This window comes from Heterocephalus glaber, unplaced genomic scaffold, assembly GCF_053883595.1.
Source record: "Heterocephalus glaber isolate CG9 unplaced genomic scaffold, H.glaber_assembly_v1.0 deba00001773, whole genome shotgun sequence".
Taxonomy (NCBI): domain Eukaryota; kingdom Metazoa; phylum Chordata; class Mammalia; order Rodentia; family Bathyergidae; genus Heterocephalus; species Heterocephalus glaber.
The window spans coordinates 9,020,213-9,026,108 of NW_028258463.1; the positions used below are offsets into that span (position 1 = coordinate 9,020,213).

The 5,896-nt window shown below is 48.2% G+C and overlaps 2 non-coding genes across 2 annotated transcripts; one reads left to right on the forward strand and one right to left on the reverse strand.

Moving 5' to 3' along the window:
• The first annotated feature begins 3,534 nt into the window (after positions 1-3,534).
• Positions 3,535-3,606, forward strand: Trnac-gca (transfer RNA cysteine (anticodon GCA)). The gene has a single exon. It is a non-coding gene; the product is annotated as a tRNA-Cys (tRNA).
• Positions 3,607-5,290: 1,684 nt separating this feature from the next.
• Positions 5,291-5,362, reverse strand: Trnac-gca (transfer RNA cysteine (anticodon GCA)). Its single transcript has one exon. It is a non-coding gene; the product is annotated as a tRNA-Cys (tRNA).
• Between the last annotated feature and the right edge of the window lie 534 nt (positions 5,363-5,896).

The window sequence follows — 5,896 nt, forward strand, 5'->3', positions numbered from 1 at the left end:
AATGTTTATTTATTTATTTGGCATTTTCAGATGAGATCTCAATATGAAGCCCAGGCTGGCCTGGGACTTTCCATTTTCTTGCCTCAGTCTCTGAAGCACTCTTCCTACAGATGTGCACTGCCACACCCAGCAAGAAATGTTTAAATTTTTTTTTTGGTACCTGGGATCAAACTTGGGACCTTGTACTTTCGAGGCAGGCACCAGAACCACTGAGCTAAATCCCCGGCCCTTCAATGTTTTTAATTCATTCAAAATTATATTAACCCACCACCTGTTTACATAGATGCACTTGGAGACGTGGTTTCACCAAGTTGCTAAGGCTGAGATTCAGCTTGTGTTTCTCCTGCCTCAGCCTCCCAAAGTGCTAGGATCACAGGCGTGTGCCACCATGCATGCTAAATAGCATCGTTGAATTATTTATCTACTTGTACAGCAGTACTAGGGATGGCTGGGGTTACAGGTGTGTGCAACCACTCAGGCTAAATTATTTATTTATTCAGCCCTCCTGGGGTTTGAACCATGAGCCTTTGTCCTAAGCTACATCTCACCTTTTTTTTTTTATGAATTAAGAACAATTTTTTTAGGGCTGGGGATTTAACTCAGTGGTTCCATCGCCTGCCTTGCAGGCGCAAGATCCCGAGTTCAATCCTTGGTAGCAAAACAAAACAAAAAAACAATTTTTTTCTTCAGTTTAAAAATTTTTATTAGTACATGTTTGCAGTACACAATGGTTATGTTAGTCCTGGGGAATTGGTACATGTATATAACACATCTTAATTATTTTTATTCCCCCCCCCTTATTTTTTAAATTTTGAGGCAAGATCTCGGACTTAAATTGCTAAATTGCTTAAACTGGGCTGGAACTTTCAATTCTCCTGCCTCAACCCCCCAGAGTTCTGGTATTTCAGGTGTGCATCACCATGCTTGGCTAAATAACATTTCAAAATGGGAAACAAATTTTTCCAAATTTAATAATATAGTAAGAAAAATTACTTAACTTTTTCTGGGGAAATCCTTTTACATTTGGCTTAATGAGAAAGAGCTGATTTTTCATGTCCCTATATCTAATCTTTTGGTATCACATATCAGGTGAAAAGCTCCTCCGTATGAAAGAAATGAGTGAAACACGGAAGGAAAAAAATGTTTAGCCATAATCCTAGCATTCAGGAGGCTGAGGCAGGAGGAATGCAGCAAGTTCACTGCATAGTTCAAGCCTAAACTACAGAGCAAGACCCTATCTGCAGAAAAAAACAAAAAGAAAAGCAAAAACAGAAAAGAAGCCAAAAAATGTTCTGGTTGCATGTAGTAATAGCTTGCAACAGTTTCAAAAGTTGAGGCTTTTTAGACATACAGGGCTACCCAGACAACTGCTCCTTTCTTTGTCCTGGAATGATTCACAGCCCACCTCAGTCAATCACCCAGTCAGGTGATTTTTCCTACTGCTGTGGGGACTATGTAACAGTTCCCTTATTTCCAAGGCTGGCTCGGCCAAACAAGCTACACAATGTATCCCAGGTACCCCAATTCTCAGATTCATAACTGCTTTGCTTTGCCAGCCATTTTAAAAGCAACATTACTAGGGGGTACCTGGATTTGAACCGGGGACCTCATGATCTGCAGTCAAATGCTCTACCCTCGAGCTACACACACACACCCCCCCCCCCCAGGAGGGAAGATCACAGTGTTAATGTAGTGTGCACTAGCTGGGCTGATGGTACATCCAGGAATCCCAAGCTTCTGGGAGGCTGAGGCAGAAGGATCATAAGTTCAAGCGTGGCCTGGACAATTTAGTGACTTGGCAAGAATTTGTCTCAAAATAAAAAATAATAAGGACTGGAGATGTAATTCTGTGCTAAGGCTCCAAGTTCGATCTCCGGGGCTGAAAAAACAAAGCTTCATTTCTTTTATTATCAATGACCTACCTCAGAAGTTTGGATGCTCTCTGCATTTACTTTTTGTTTGTTTTTATTTGAGATAGGGTCTCACCGTACAGTTCAGGCTGGCCTTGAACTCACAATCCTCCTGCCTCAGCCTCCAAGTTCTGGGATTACAGGTGTGTACCACCTCAGCCGGTACTCTTAGGGGCCACTTTGGAACATTGGTCCATATTTGTTTTTTGTTGGTCCATATTTCAAAAAAATGTTTTCCTTGTTCCTTTCAGGTGCTGAGTATTCCCCTGAATCATGCAAGGACCTAAATCAAGTCTTAACCCCAAGGAGGGAGGGGCTTCAAAGAACGCTCCCCAGAAATAAAAGGAATTCAGATGTGTCACATACATGTTTCAACTCCCCACGATGGAAGTTATCAATGCGGACTGCAAACACATACTAATAAAATAAATAAATAAAAATGTTAGTACCATCAGGCACAGCCATGGCAGCCAGGAAGGCCCGCACCAGCCAGGCAGCCAGGCCCGGAGAGGGTGTGCAGTGTGTAACCCAACCGTGTCACCGTGCTTGCTCAGTGGGATCTGGGCCTGAAACCTAAGCCATGATTATAAATGCATTATGCATAGAAATTTTTGCTTCTTTACTTAAGTATAACTGACAAAGCATGCAAAAAAAAAAAAGTAAAAAAAGTTAATGGATAGGTATCAAGTACCTAATATAGTATACTAGTGCCAGTTGAAAATTTAAAATTCTTTCAGCTGTGATCTCAACCCTGGGCTGGCTGAGGCAGGAGGATCTCTGTGGGTTTGAGCCCCGCCCTGGGTTACCTAGTGAGTTCTGGGATTACACCACTAGCCACCGAGCTGGGCTGGAGGTGTTTTGTTTTGTTTTTGGTACTGGGGATCGAACTCCCTCTGGTCTTTGGGCTTGTGCAGCAGGCGGCAAAACCACTAAACTAAATCCCCAGGCCTGGAGGTATCTTTTTAAACTCGTGTTTTGTTGTTATTTTTTGAGAGGCCAAGAGGAAGGTTTCTGCATACAAGTTTGTAACAGTTTGTTCTCCAGCTTGTTAAGGGAGAGAAAAGGATGGGGCTGTGGATAAACAATTAAGCCTAGAAGAGACAGATGGGTCCCGGCATGGTGGCACACGTCTGTAATCCCAGTGAGTTCAAGGCCAGCCTGGACTGCATAGCAAAACCCTGTCTCAAAAGAAACTCAAAAAAGGGCCGGGGATTCAGCTCAGTGGTTCAGCCACCTGCCTCACAAGTGCAAAGACCCGAGTTTGAACCCTGGTACCAAAAAAAAAAAAAGCAGACTGGACCCTAAATTCATGTGTTTTCAAACTGCCATGTTTGCAGGGTTTTTTTGTTTGTTTTTGAGACAGGGTCTTACTATATAGTTCAGGCTGCCCTTAAGCTCACTGAGTCCAGGCTGGCCTTTGAGCTTGTGAGAATCCTCTTGCCTCAGCTTCCAAGTGCTGGGATTACAGGCGCGTGCCAACACACCTGGCTTCAATTTTTCTTTTAGTCTGTGCTGTCTCACTGATAAATTAGATATCCAGTAAAAAAGTGGCTGTCTTGAACAAGCATCAGTATGGAAAACTTGCAAACCATGTAAATGGATTTCCCAGTAGCAAGCCAGCAGAGGGGGTATAGCTCAGTGGTAGAGCATTTGACTGCAGATCAAGAGGTCCCCGGTTCAAATCCGGGTGCCCCCTTGGTGACTCTACATTTTCCACACGCACTGGGGTATAAATCAGAACCTCTGAAAGTCAATCAGAACATCTAGAAGTCAGTGATTTCCGCGTCCAAGTCTCTGAAGATGTCCTTTGCCATTTACTCATAATTTTCTGTTCTTGGGAAGTTCCTGGTATCTGAGAACTAGAGAGCAGCGACCCTTGCTGGCGAGTGGTGAACACTCAACAGTGTGAGAAACTCTCCAGTACTCCCAATAGTTTGGGCTCCCACTCAGTCTTATTTTAAACACTATTCACCGACACTGCTTTTATGTTTTTTGTTTACTTTTTCTTTTTTGAGACAAGGTCTTGCTATGTAATTCAAGCTGGGCTTGAACTCATGGTGTAGCCCAGGGCGGCCTCAAACTCTCAGAGATCCTCCTGCCTCAGCCTTCCAATGTTGGGATTATAGGCCTGTGCCACCACTCTCTGGTGTCAATGTTAATTATGATTTGGTTTTGGGTAAAAAATGGCATGTTGGGGTTAGGGCAATATTCCTTTGCTAGGTCATCCCTGACAAGATTATGAGGACGAATCCAGGTTCAGGCGTAAGAGGATGAGGGGTGACAGGCTTCCCTCTCCGAAGGGGCTCGGGGCAGAACTCAGTCCGATCCCCTGCAGAGGCCCAGTCCGGGTCGGGTGCAGGGCAGGGCTGGCCGCCGGGCTCTCTGTCTAGCATGAGCTCCACCTCCCCATTCAGCCCAGGAGCTCCAGGAATGGGAACCGGGGGGAAAAATGCGCGGAGCATTCCCCGGGGTCCCTGGGGATGACACAACCAGATTCCGAGTTTTAAATATCACCGCTGCCCCCCTGACCCAGGCAGCATGCCTCTGTCCGTCTCCCTGATTTTTCCTTTTTTTGGACAAAATCTAATAGAGGGGCCGCTCTTGCTTCTCCCTCAAACTTTAGGATCTGCTTCCCCCTCAGCAGTGCGGCTGTCAATCACGCGCCGGCACACAGCGGGACCTATCTTTAGGGCCCGAAACTCCGGTGCTTCTCTACGGGTGGTCCCGAGCAGGCACCACCCAGGAAACTGTTCAAAATGCAAATTCTCTGGACCGGGCAAGATGGAGCACGCCTGTAATCCCAGCACTAGGGAGGCTGAGGCAGGAGGATCGTCAGGGATCCGAGGCCATCCTGGGCTAGGTAGTCAGACTGTCTCAATAGGCCCCTCAGGTAACTCCACTGTGCGTTCAAGTCTGAAAACCACTGCCTTCTTTTATACCAGGTTGCAGCGGGAAGTCACCTTATTTTTGTAGTTTAATTAGAATGGGTGTGATGGAGCCGCGTGTGGCGGCACGTATCTGTAACACCAGGACTCAAGTGGCTGAGGCAGGAAGGTCGCCCTGAGTCCAAGGCACTCAGAACTGCTCTAACATTCTCCAAGCCCTTTTACCATCACTGGGAATAAAGACAGTGGGGGGGGGGTTCATCTTTTCACCCCTTCGGAAGCGGAAATTCAACTTGGGAGAGCCCGCATGACCCCAGCTCCAGCTGGACACGCATCCACACCTCCTGCTGGCAGAAAGCAAAACTGAAAGATTCTTGCTAGAGCTGGAAAATGAGGAAAGAACTTGTGTTTTGTTTCTGTTTTGTTGTGACCTAAATCAAGCGCTGAAAATACAAAATGGGACAAACCAGTTTGGGAGGATTAGAAAAGTCTTCGAGGGGGCACCCGGATTTGAACCAGGGACCTCTTGATCTGCAGTCAAATGCTCTACCACTGAGCTATACCCCCGCACCGCTAAAACGCTGAGAAGCGGCTCTTTTGGGTGCGGCGAGACCATTGTGGCTGCTACGCTACAAGGAGCGAGGAGGAAGAAGGGATGAAGGAAGAAAGAAGGGGTTAGAGAAAGGCAGAGGTGCCGGGGCCGGGGGCCCGGGGCCCGGGGAGGGACAGGTTCCACCCCTCAGACTGGGGCGCGGGGAGGACGTGGGCTAGGAGGAAGCTCGCGGGGGGCGGGGCAGGGGGTTCCCGATCGTCCGCAAGTTCACGCCCTGCACCACCCTGGAGGAGGAAAAGTCCCAACCCGGGTGGATCCGCCCCTTCCAAGACCACCCTCGACGGCGCGAGACCCTGCGCGTCCCTGGAGCCGGGCGCCCTGAGGAACAGCGAGACAGGTCCTGGGGCGCAGTGCGCGGCCGGCCAGGAGCAGTGGAGTCCCGGCACTCTGGCCCGGATCCGCCCGCGCGCAGCCCACGCCGGCGGGGAGCGCGCCGCGCCGCGCACCACCCCCGCTCGTGCCCGAGGCGCGCCCCCGCCGCCCGGCCC